The sequence below is a fragment of the Pongo abelii genome, chromosome 4, assembly GCF_028885655.2.
Source record: "Pongo abelii isolate AG06213 chromosome 4, NHGRI_mPonAbe1-v2.0_pri, whole genome shotgun sequence".
Classification (NCBI taxonomy): domain Eukaryota; kingdom Metazoa; phylum Chordata; class Mammalia; order Primates; family Hominidae; genus Pongo; species Pongo abelii.
Genome location: NC_071989.2, coordinates 138679061 through 138692835, shown reverse-complemented (window position 1 = coordinate 138692835; position 13775 = coordinate 138679061). Strand labels below are relative to the sequence as shown.

The window sequence follows — 13775 nt, the reverse complement described above, 5'->3', positions numbered from 1 at the left end:
TTAATGATGAAATACACTGAGTACATACATACAAATGGATGGATGTGTGTGTGATTATGTTAAGTGTAAATGAAGTTAATGTAAATATAATATATTTTCAGACTTTATAAAAATAATAACATCAATGGCAACAACCATGTTCTATTTAGAAAGCATATCTAAAGGACATACAGAAACTGAAAATAAATAAAAGTGAAAAATATACAACTTATAAATAATATTCAAAGTTTACAGACCTATGAAATAAGATGTAAGACATAAACAAACACTAGATATTGTGAGATATACTTTATAATAATATGTTTAAATTTACTAGGAAAATGGAACAATTTTAACCTGAATCATCTTAATAATGTCATCTAATAATTAATTTTTAAATGATGGATTAAAAAGTAAAAATATACAAATCTACATTATTTTGGGGAGATTTTAACTTTTTTTTAATTTAGAAAACAAACAAACACATCTCAATATGAGTATTTATTATTAAAAACATAATATTTTTGGTCCAAATGGCATACCTTTGCATGTGGTGCCAAAATCACAAGATACACATTTCTTTACTAAAATTAACCATTTGTTTAGCCAAATTTTAAAAGATTATATCATATACTATGTAATCTTACCATGGTACAATTAGTGTAGAAATCTATAACTACAAGATAATTAGAAAATACTCCAAGGTTTGTAAATGGAAATATTCATAGGTTAAAAAAGAAATCACAAAGGAAATTAGGGAATATTTTGGAATAAATGATAATTAAGGTACTACATATCAAAATTTATGTGATGCAGTTAAAGCTGTGCTTCATACGAAATCTTAAATTTCCTCATGAAAATGCTCAGGAAACTAGGAATAGATGGGATCTTCCTCAACTATATAAAGAATATTAATGAAAAATCTGTAGCTATCATACATACATCATTTCATAGAACATTAATGATTAGTTAGAAAAGCTAGGTGGAAATAAATTATCTAAGCTTCTATCTCAATAACTTAGAAAAATGACAGTAAATTTAAATCTATAAAAAGTAGAAGGGAAAGAGTCAAAATAAGAGTTAATGAAGTAGCAATAAACATAAAATAGATCAATGGCTAAATTTTTTGAGAAAAACTAAGGCAATTGATAAACTCCTGGTGTGATGGGTCAAGAAATAAAAACTAACAAAAAGCAAATAACAAGAATTAAAAAGGGACAATAGTAATAGGAATTAAGAGGTTTATGAGATATTTTAGTGAGCAACTTTATGCCAATAAATGTTGAAATTTAGAAGAAAAGGACAATTTTCTAGGAAAATACAACTTACCAAAATTGACCCAAGAAGATATAAAAAGTCTCTATTGTCTTAAAACTGTTAAATGAAATAAATCTATAATTGAATACTTTGCCTTAAATAAAACTCTTGGCACAGATAGATTATGTGATGACTTCAATGGTGATGTACTGGAGATGGCTTGTTTCTGACAACTGCTAAAATTTCAGAAATTTTGCAAGCTAGTTCTTTAACACAGTCATTATTAAAAATTAAAACATTTAAAATTACAACTAAATAAATCATATTGAAAAATAATCAATATCCCAAACTCATTATTTCCTCGTTATTATTATAATTTTTTTTTTTTTGAGATGGAGTCTCGCTCTGTCGCCCAGGCTGGAGTGCAGTGGTGCCATCTCGGCTCACTGCAAGCTCTGCCTCCCAGGTTCACACCTTTCTCCTGCCTCAGCCTCCCGAGTAGCTGGGACTACAGGCGTCCACCACTGCGCCCGGCTGATTTTTTGTGTTTTTAGTAGAGACGAGGTTTCACCGTGTTAGCCAGGATGGTCTTGATCTCCTGACTTCATGATCTGCCCGCCTCGGCCTCCCAAAGTGCTGGGATTACAGGCTTGAGCCACCGCGCCCGGCCACTTCCTCATTATTTTTTATTACATTTTACTATTAGCTGCTCTTGAGGTTATTAACATCTATTGTATCTGTAGGGTGCAAATACTTATACTGGTGCTCTACTGTGTCCCTCTTCTCAATTTTATTTTCAGTGATATCACATTGATAGCATGAAACCAGCCAGGGTGGGAGAGTTAACACCACAGAAATTATTAAGCCATATATATGAGGGCTTGATTTATTGCTAAATGTAAAGAGGCTTCAGTTTCATAAATATAGTTTGTATGAAGGTAAGAATTAGTTGATCAGTAGATCACATATATGATTAATAACAGTAAATACAAAAGGAAGACATTTAATAGATTAGGATGCAAATCTATTTATCAAATTGGCTAAATTGCTCTTCTAGACTGAGTGTGGATACAAGAGTTAAGAAAGAAAGCCACTAAAGTATTATATGAGACTCAATTGGCAATAAAGAGTTTACAGTAAAGAATGTACACTTCATTTGTAAGTTGTGTTACACATCCTTAATAGCAGTAAAAATTCACAATGAGCATGCAGTATATACTACATATATAATATTTGCATGTTATATGTAACATAAATTATAATATATATAATATTTTTGAAAAGCCAGCTGTTAAATATTTCCCAGCATGAGACTGATCTTACTTACATTTAATGAAGAAATAGCACTAGTTTTCACAAGCTTTTACAAAGAATAGAAAAAGAGAGGACACTTTTTATCTTGTATTTTTAGGCCAAATTAATTTTAACTTTGAAAAATATATTATAAAAAGGCAAAATTAAAAGCCGATATATCTCATGAACAGAGACGCAAATATCCTAAATGAGAGATTACAAACATAATTCAGCACTATACAAAAAAAGAATCATTTATTACAATCACATTTGATGTATTTCTGGAGTAAAAATTTGGTAGATCATTTTTAAGACTGCATTGTGTGGCAGCAACTCAACTTAACTGACTGTCAACCAGTCGTTACATTTATTAGTACTTTGTCAGTGAGCCCTTGTAGAAAGACTGAGGTCATAAGGAATGAATCTGACTTACATAAATTTCTGTGCCGTGATCCATTATAGAGACTTTCCAGAATCTTCCTATAGACTCCTTATCTGCCATAAATACTTCAGCAGCATCAGATCTAATGGCACATATGTCTCAAGAGGAAGAGCATCTGGCATGGCAGCCTGGATCTGTTGGAGAGCCTTCTCTTATTGCAGGACCACTTAAAAATGACTTTCTTTTGTGTTCTTCAAAAAACAATGACTATCATACCCAATATTCAAAGACTATCACTTGGTATTGTACTCCCTTCCTAGTGGTATAATAGGCCAGATCCAGTAATTTATGCTTCATCTTAAAAATAATATCTCAGCCTCCTGCAGAACACCGAGCCCCTAATAGCAAGATTACAGGTCCCTAAATTTTGGTAGGATTTACTTCTCATCCTTTGATAAGCATTTGTCTTGCCAAGGTAACTAGAGTAGCTGCTACTTGCTATTCACCAGGCCCAATAAGCAAAATGTTCATATTATAATATTATCAATCAACATGATATTCAATGAAATAAAGAAACAATTATGAAGATTATGTCATAAGGCTGGAGAGTGGAAACCACCCTGAAGTAAGATAATGAAAGTGAAAACTTTAAAGCTAAATCTGCCAGTTAAATCAAACTCCTTTGGCAGTATTTACTAAAAGATATAGAGGGCAGAAAAACATTCAACAGATCAAAAGCTACATATCAGGTGACAGAAGATTTGTTGATTTCCATTGGTAAGGAAAAAACAGCTGGATCAACAGCTGCAATTGTAGTCACCATCTGATCAAGTTAATGTAATCTACTGTTATTCTCCAAAATTCATTTGTTTTCTATGCAAGCTAAATAGGCTAGTTAAATCGGAATGCAGTAGTATCACCACTCTGATATCTTTCAAGTACATTTTGGTGGCACTAATCTTTGTAATTCCTTAAGAAATGCAGTATTGATTTTGAATTATCATTTTGACAAAGGAAGCTCTAGAGGTCTCCACTTAAACTTTGCTCTGAGAGTATACCTATTCCAATTATGCCCCGAAGGGTTGAGAAAATAATCACAGCATGAGTTTGAGCGATTACCAAGCCAACTGTGAGATGGACTCTCGCTAAAACTCCATTAACCCACTGCTCTCCATAAACCACTGCTCAGAGCCAGTGATCAATAATCTCTGAAAAATCTGATTATTTTCCCTTCTCCCATCAACAATAATTCTTTTGGATGATCACAAGTTCTTTTGAGGAAAGCTGGAGGAAATTTAGGGCATAAGTTTTGGGCAGTATAATTCTCAAATACACCCAGCATTGCCTAAGTAAAGAGGATCTGGGGATGTAAATGGGCCATAACTCCATATTGAGCAATTCAAGTCGAACTTCTGTTCACCACACCTAGGGCCATTTATTGATATATACCAACTATAATGTTACTAGCCTGCATATTTATTTTAGCCATAGGGTCTCCATGATTAATTAGCCAATGCCAAAGGTCTCTGTGGGTCAGACCGTTTTCTATTACTGCTTTGAGTCTGCTGCCCATCAAGGTAACCATGCACATGTTGTCTTTGGCCATTTAATGCTTGCATTTGATCCCTGAAATATAGGATCTCATAGATTCTATTCAGTTCAGAGAACCCATTTTTATAGCAGTACTTTCTGCTGTCATTTCTGGCCTCCAGAGAAGCCACTACAGAGCAGTGCTCTTCTCACCAACGCACTTCTCAAATGACGGAAGTATTCTCTGCCCTCTCGAAGAAGATATAGTTAATGGGTGATCTGGCAGGTATTAAATTTATTGAGACATTTGGATATATCCTACCACCTTATTTTATGTTTATAGTAGGATTTTATTTTTTTTCTTACACGTTCTCTTTTGTTTATATTTCTCTGGCATTTTATTAACTCTTTTCTTCTTCTTCTGGTTACCTGGAATTTATAAATTATATTTCTAAAATTTTATTGGTTACCCTTGAATTGTTATCAAACGTTGAAAATGTAAGCATATTTTATTATTATAGTCAAACATTGATCTCTCGCTGAAAAAGACAAGATCTTTAACACCTTCAAACATACCATTACACATCTCAAACATATCATATTAGATAGTAAAATTTGATTACCTCCCACTAAATCCTATTCCTCCCTAATATTTCCCATCTCACTAAATATCACCACCATCCTTCTGTTGCTCAAACCAAAAACCCAGGAATCATACCCAAAGCCTCTACCTAGTCTGAGATGACATCATTCTTGCTTAGACTACCACCAGAGACCATTTATTGGTCTCTCTTCTTCCACTTTGCCCTTATTCAATTATTTTCCTCAGAGCTAATGTAGTGATTGTTTGAGAAATAAAGCTGATGATGCCATCCTTCCGAGTAAAACCTTTAATGCTATCTCATGAGTCAGAAAAAGAATCCAGGCTCTACTATATTCTTCAAAGCTCTTCTTGACATGGACACTGCCTCACCTTACATCAATCTTCACCTTTCTCATTATGCTCCAGGCGCACTGGCTTCCTTGTTTTTCTCAAAGATGCTGCCCTCCTCCCAACTATGTATCCAGGCCCCCCTTTTTATGACTGTCCCTCTGCCTGAAATGTTCTTTTCTGTAACTTTGCACATGTTTGGCTCATTCTCCTCTTTCAGGTTTCTACTGAAATCTCATATTGTTACAAGAGGTCTTTTGATTTTCCTTTATAAAGGGACTCCCTTATTACCTTCTAGCTCCTCACCTGACTTTTAAACTTTTGTATCACTTACCATAATCTGTATTTTTCTTTATTTGCTTGTTTAAATATTTTTCTTTATTTGCTCATTTACCATTTGTATTCTATGTAAGAGAGTTAACTTTATGACGCCAATGACCTTGTCTGGATTGTTCACCTCAGTGTATCTCATTATTTGATCAGTGCTTATCACATCACATGGACTCAATAAAAGCTCTATCAGACAAATTACTTGATTTACAAAGAGAGAATTATAATGATTATAAGGATTCATATATACAGCTGGCATGGGCTTCTTAATTGTGAAAAAAATTGTTTCACAGTAGCCTTCCTTATGAATGAGAGGAATGAATTTGGGTTCTATGCAATTGGGCTTTCCTTCTGGTAGGAGATGGAGGGCAAATACTCAAGGTTGGGTTTTTATGATTGATAAAGAGAAGAATGATTAATGTTGGGAAGGGCATCAAATGCATCTGCCTTTCTCACTTGAGTCTGAGCCCAGTCTCCCACCTTGAACGTCTCTATACTCCAAGAATTTGATTGGCATGCCTTGCCCACTACGGCAGGAAGACAAGTCACCATGTCCACCCACAGACTACAGACTTGGGATTTTTCCAGGGACTTATTAGGAAGACCAATTATCATCCCTGCAGGAGGATACACATTGTGTATATTGTTATAATTGACTTTGCTTTAAATTTACCTGTCAATCTCAAATCATTTTTTTGCTATTTTCCAGAAGGCCCTCAAAGGGCAAATTTTCTGGTTCTTATTTTTTTGTTGTTGTTAAGGGATTTTGTTAAGTAATCTTTATTGTTGTTGTTGTTTTGATTTCAAAAAAAATGGGAGATGAAGAGAGACACTAATGCCACATTTTCAGTTTGCCATCTTCATCAGAGCATCATTAAATACAATTTTGAGTAATTCTCACTGTACATTTTTAAAATTAGCTATTGGTGGTAGGTTTAAGGACAGGCCATCATAGTATTTATTTTCTTGAAAGACATTTGATGAAATTCGTTTAACATGTGATGCTCTATAGAAAGTAAAATTGATGTTATGCAAATAAAAGTGACTGTAAGAGTGAGGTATCAAATTTTCAACTTAGAATAAAATGGAATAAGATTGATATTCCCCACATTTATATTGAATTTTTCAAAAATGGAAGCTATATCTTATTATTTCACTAGTTCCAAGGTATGCATAGTGACAAGATCTTTTTACATATTTAGGGACTGTTAGTTAAATGAATGAAAATAAAGCTGAATATTTTCAACATTTGCATTGAATTTTAAGTAGGTGGGAAACAATCTTATTTACCTTTTTTGGCAGTGGCTCAAAATTATTATCAGTTTGGTGGCCCTACAAATTAATTCATATTTTTTAAATGTCCATGTATGATTCTACAAGCTTTATAATTGTTTTAAACTCACATTTGTTTACCTGGTACTTCCTTGATAATTATAAATGACAGAAACAAGAGGTGAAGGAGCATGGACACCGGAAAGATATTGTTCCTGCCAGACGCACAGACCTGTCATCATGTACCAATTTTAAAAAACAAATAAAGTCATGATTTTATTGAGTAAATATATAAGGATCCAAAAAAATCTGAAAAACACTGTTATGCTCACTAATGGTCAGAATGGTTTAATAGAAATTCCCAAAACAAGTTTGTGAGAAAGTGTTACCCTTTTTGTCCCCCCTTTTTTTGGCTTGTGTTTGTTTTTAGTTATTTTAACCAGTGTTTTTTTCCAAGGCTAATGATGTTGTTTGCTAGTTTCCTCATGTTACATCAAATGAATTTGGATACCCTCTGAGACATCTAAATAGCAACTGCAGTAAATATTCATCATGTGGAATTAATAATGACATCTTGAAATGTTCTATTTGTTTTTTATGGGCTCTCTTTACCACACAGAACCATCACCCAATGTGGTATTAAAAACAAAGGAGGGCCATGGCTGGATTTTATATCACATTGAGAGGAGAAAAGGTGAACTGTGAAATCACTTTGGTAACAAGGACTAGCAAAGCTTAGAGGCTTGTCAAGAAACTTCGGTACAGGAGAACTTGGGTTTATGATTACTTAGATATTATTCCTAATGTGAAATGAAGGAAATAATTATAAATTGCCCAGATAAATGACTATTGGTTAACTGCTAATTTCTGATGCAATAAAAATTCAAACTGAAATTTTCTATTGATCCCAAATACTTATCAGACTTAGAAGTGGAACTTTCCAGTTATATGTTAATTGGATAAAGCAAATGAAGAAGCTCTGCAGAATAATGTTATATAATTTCTGATTACAGAAAAAACTTCGCCTTGAGTTACATTCATTTAGCATATCCTGTTTAATTTTTATTATTAACTGTAGATATAGAAGGAAAAAGAAAGAAAACGGGGCAAAGATGAATAAAAATAAATAACAGATGACAAGGCCATTGAAGTTTTATAAAACATCCTTTATTGGTTGGGTGGTGCCTGTTTGGGGCCTATATTTCTGCCTTGTGTGTTTAAAATAAACTTTTAAAAGCTAGAGAAATAAATATATCTGCCAATTGTTATGGTCACTTTTCTTCCTGCTACTCTTCTCATTAACATTTACTTGGAAAAAGAATAGAATCCAAGTAAGACCTGGCAATAGTAATTTTAGTTCTGTGTGTTAAATTTATTTTATTGAACTGTTTGGAAATTTTAAAATTCTAGGCTAACTTAATAGCAAAATTAATATATTTAAAATTGTCTCTAGTAACTATTAGAAGATTTTTAAATGCATAATTTCCAAAAAAAAAAAAACAAAAAAGAACCTAGAATCAAGGGAAAAGAACAAAGAAAACTCAATGCATTAGTGAAAGGCATGAAAGATTAAAAATAAAACAAATGAAAATAACTCTAAAAACTTTAAAAAAACAGAAAATGTAGGTCTTCATAAATCTAGAGTGTGTGTTAGATTGACTTTACAGCCTATTTGGGTTAAAGATCACATACTTTCCATATTTTCTCCTTTATAGCCTTTTCTTAAGCCTGCATTAAATACCGAGTTTGAAGGGATCCACTGGTTCCATTTTCCTGGCAAAAATAGTTTCCATTTTGTCAAACATTAAGAAACCAAATGTTGATGTTTGTCTTATAATTATTGTCAAGAAATATTTCCCTGGGGATATCAAACTGACTGCTGCTAAAAGGGACTCAAAACACTTTTCTCCATTTGTTCTGCCTCCAGAGACTGTTTCCTTTTGCCACCTCTGTACCAATTGGTAATAAAAACACATTTGAGCAAATTAAAACTAACAATCTGTGCTAGAAACACCCACTGTCTTTCAGAACAGGCCAAAGAAATGTCACTGGTGCCACTGGTTCAATTTGAATTCAGTTGTAATTAGACTTTGAACCTTGTTTCATTTGCTGAAATTTGATCTGTTTGCTGCTAGTTGTTGAAGTTTCTTCTACTTCACCAGAATGTTTATTTCAAGGGCACCACAGAAATTGTTCTTAGAGCACATGACTGTCAGAGAGTCTTCACAAGCAAAGAAACTTCTTGTCTCTTAATGATGGGTATGAGTGAGTATATGCATATAAAGTAGCTAAAGTTTTCAGAGATGGCACAGAGAAATTAAAACATTAAAAGGTGTATTAGTCTGTTCTCACACGGCTAATAAAGACATACTAATAAAGACTGAATAATTTATAAAGGAAAGAGGTTTAATGGACTCACAGTTCCACATGGCTGGGGAGGCCTCACAGTCATGGCAGAAGGCAAATGAGGAGCAAAGTCATGTTTACATGGTGGCAGGCAAGAGAGCTAGCGCAGGGAAACTCCCATTTATAAAACCATCAGACCTCTTGAGACTTATTCACTACCACAAGAATAGTATGGGGGAAACGGCTCCCATGATTCAATTATCTCCACCTGGCCCTACCCTTGACACATGGGGATTACTACAATTCAAGATGAGATTTGGATGGGAACATAGCCAAACCATATCAAAAGGAATTTTAAATAGGAGTATTATTTCTCCTAGTAGTTTTAGATGGATATTTTCTAAAAAAGAATTGAGATGAAACAACACAAACTTAAAGTGATCCAAAGATCAAAACTGATGGTTTCTGGTTTTCTTTCTGTCTCAATGAAAGAAAATAGGAAAACTTGACTACATAAATTAGAACAGATAGAAGTCCACTTCATGTTGATTAAGAAGAATTTGGCTGGGTGTGGTGGATCACTCCTGTAATCCCAGCACTTTGGGAGGCCGAGGAGGGTGGATCACCTGAGGTTAGGAGTTTGAGACCAGCCTACCAAGGTGGAGAAACTCCATCTCTACCAAAAATACAAAAAAATTAGCTGGGCATGGTAGCACATGCCTGTAATCCCAGCTACTGGGGAGGCTGAGGCAGGAGAATTGCTTGAACCGAGGAGGCAGAGGTTGCGGTGAGCCGAGATTGCACCACTGCAGTCCAGCCTGGGCAACAAGAGCAAAACTCCACCTCGAAAAACAAAAAAAGAACTTAATTGAATGGACTTTATAAGCTCTGGGGGAGAAATTGGAAGCTCAAAAAATACCAAGTGTTGTTATAATCATTTGGCAATTGGAAAACAGTTGCAAGTCAAGGTAAGTCAAATTAGATAAACTCGTGTTTCCCAGGTAGTCTCAGAATGCAAGTGAGTGTGAAGTGCATAATGGTGGAAGTAGAGTATTTCTTCAGAAAATGATGAAGAAAACACAGAACTGACTATTTATCAATGACAAAATGTAACAGGGTAAGAAATATGCAACGAAGAAAAATGCCCTGGTGATCTTATCATCAAAATAATTATTAATGCTTAAGTTTTTTTAACAAATCAGCAAGAATTAAGTCATAATATTAAATGGCATATTGATATATACACTTTCATCCACTCATAGTGAAAGTACACATCTTACAAGTGTCAAGGACAAGTGTAACAAGAAACTTTGTGGTATTTATCCCAATGAATTCACCCTACAAACATCATTATTTATTTTTGTGAAATGAGAAAAAAATCTAAACAATAGAAAATGACTGAATTACCCTTGTAGACATCCTTAAGAAAATGTGCAGAGATTAGAGATATTTATTAAACTTATAGCACCAGGAACATTTTACATTGTTAAAATGATAAACAAAGAAAACTGTGTAAAACTGAGCATATAAAATTTGATCTAAGATACATAAAATAAACTACAGTCTGTGCATAGGAACACACCAAAATGTTCACAGAAGTTTTCTTCAGGAGCTGATACCTATCAGTGAAGTATATTTAACTTCTTGTTACTTTCCTACACCTTGTAAATTATAAATCTTACAGTAAATTTTATTTGTATGAAGTTTAAGGAGTTTTCTTTTAGTATCACTTAATCTATGCACAAGTATCTATTTCTTCCTCCTCACAGACATTATTAACTTTACTGCATTTACTTACCCCTTTTCTTTAGGTAGAAACTCTTTAACAACTCCCTCAGCTTCTATCTCATTTCCTTCTTCTTTATCCTGAATTTAAATGAATCAAACACAACGAACTGATGAGCAATTAACAACATGAAGTGATGACCTTGCTTTTTTCCCATTTGGTAAATCAAATTTTTAAAAACTAATTGAATTATTTGACATTTTATTGCTTCCCCAATATATACACTTTATCTTTTTTTATGTACTCTTTAACCAAGACACAATTAAAGTCAGCATGCTACCACAAATATGATAGTAAAAGCAAGTGTCATGGATTTTTCAACTTACAGAAAAGTCCATCACACTCAAATTTAGTTTATTTAGGCTACCAACAACAGGAACAACCCTAAAATAGTCTATTCCTTTAACATGAAATTTAGTTTTTTCCTTTCTTTCTTAATTCCCTAAAGTATTCCCTCTCATTTTAAAGCTTTCTTTAACTCTCCTCAGTTTCTCCCTGATCATTCTGATAGTTTCTCCTCAACTAAAAAACGAAGCCTACCACAATACAATTATGCCATTTATTCCTACTCTCTCTTTTTAAATTTTGCTAAGAAATGACAATAATGTTTATGGGGTACAGTGTGATATTTCAATACATGTATACATTGTGTAATTATCAAATCAGGATCGTTAGCATGGCCATCACCTCAAACCTTTATCATTCCTTTGTGGTGATAACTTTTGAGGTCCTTTTCCTGTCTAACTTGAAATACACAATACATTGTCATTAGCTATAATCACCTTGGTATGTAACAGAACACCAGAAATTATTCTTTCTATCTGTAACTTTGTACCTGCGACCAACCTCTCCTCATCATCTGTCTCCTTTCCTCACCCCTCCTCAGTCTCTGGTAACCACTGTTCTCTCTACTTCAGTATGCAGAAAATATCTGCATTTCCAAGTTTATTATAGCAGTATTCCCAGTAGCAAGAGATGGAATTAACCTAAGTGTCCATCAGCGAATTAATGGATAAAGAAAATGTAATTATACATATGTGTATATATACACACATATACATATATACATACATGCATACATATGTGTATATATACATATATACACATATATACATGTATGTATATATGTATATACATATACATACATGTATGTGTATATACATGTATATACTCATATACACATATATACATATGTACATGTGTATGTGTATATATGTATATATGTATATACATATATGTATATGTATGTATATACATGTATACATGTATACATACGTATATACATGTATACATACGTATATATGTATATATACATACATACATATACATATATACATACATATACATACATATACATACATACGTATATGTATGTATATGTATATACATATATGTGTGTGTGTATATATATATCTATATATATATATAATGGAATACTATTCAGCCTTTAAAAAGAAGTAAATCTTGTTATTTGCGGAAATGTAGATGAACTTGGAGGACATAATATTAAGTGAAACAAGCCAAGCAAAGAAAGACAAATACTGCATGACCTCACTCATACGTGTAATCTAAAAAAGTTGATCTCATAGAATTAAAGAGTAGAGTAATGGTTTCTACTTTCTGTAATGCATGCAAATATCAATGTACCTGTAGCCACAGTTAACACCTCTGGGGTAGAAAGGTCTGCTGGATTCCTTAAATTTTGTGCAAAGAATCACAAATGTTATATCATCTTTTTTACTGGCGCTACCTAAGATGTGCAAAGGTCTAACTTCTAGTGCATCCCTAAAGCCTAATGATTAAAAAACTGTGCCTGTGTTTTCTTACTCCTTCTAGTTCTTGGCTATGACTATGTTACACCCTCTTGCTTCTTGATGCCCCTACTCCCACTGGCAACTCCAGATAGGAAACGGGTGCAATAGTCTTTCAGACAGTTGACAACATCATGATCTCTAATATAAGCTTGGTCATTATATAAAGTCTGGTGCTAAACAGAACATTTTCCCCCCTCTATCTTACCTTATGTTTAAAATAATAATTATGATTGGTTCAAGTAAAAACACAGGTTGGTCTATTATGAAAGGTGAAAATATTTCAATGTTCATTAAAATTTATCTTGAAATATGAAGAAATTTTCTCTTCAGATAAATTCTATTTATGCGTGATTAAAAACCAAAACCAAAGTATCCTGACAGGAGAATAAAAAACAAAAACAAAAAGGAAAAGAGACAGTAATAAGAAAAACCATGACTGGTTGGTATAATTTGCTTAATGATAACCCTGCTTTTGCTTATATATAGTAGATATTCCAACTTATTAAAGTCTGAAGTCATCATGGAAGTCAAAAATTATATAATCAAATGGAAACCTAAAGTTAATACAATTTGGGTAGTATGCCATAACGTGATATTTTATCATTAGAATTTTATGTTGAGAGTTCCTGACCTTTAGCTCAGCCATCTACAATTATTGTGAAAATAATCATATGAGAAGGGAATGGGAAAGGAATTCTGTTTTAATCAAAGCATATGAATAGGACCAAAGGATTTATATCTGTTCAGTAAACATCTTGATGGCAGTATGGCTCATAGTTTTATTGCAAACACTTATATCCAAAATATTTCCCACTCCTTTTATTTTTGTTTTCTTTCTCATAGAATTTCACTCTC

At 33.2% G+C, this 13775-nt stretch overlaps 1 long non-coding RNA gene across 2 annotated transcripts in view; it reads right to left on the bottom strand.

The window, feature by feature from the left end:
* Nucleotides 1-341: 341 nt before the first annotated feature.
* The window catches only part of LOC129059530 (uncharacterized), a 65868-nt gene continuing 52434 nt past the window's right edge, over nucleotides 342-13775 (bottom strand). For both annotated transcript variants that reach the window (XR_008525499.2, XR_008525498.2), the window contains exons 2-3: nucleotides 11119-11186; nucleotides 342-3105 (exon numbers count right to left, since the gene is read on the bottom strand). This is a non-coding gene — a long non-coding RNA (uncharacterized LOC129059530). The remainder of the gene's footprint in view (nucleotides 3106-11118; nucleotides 11187-13775) is intronic.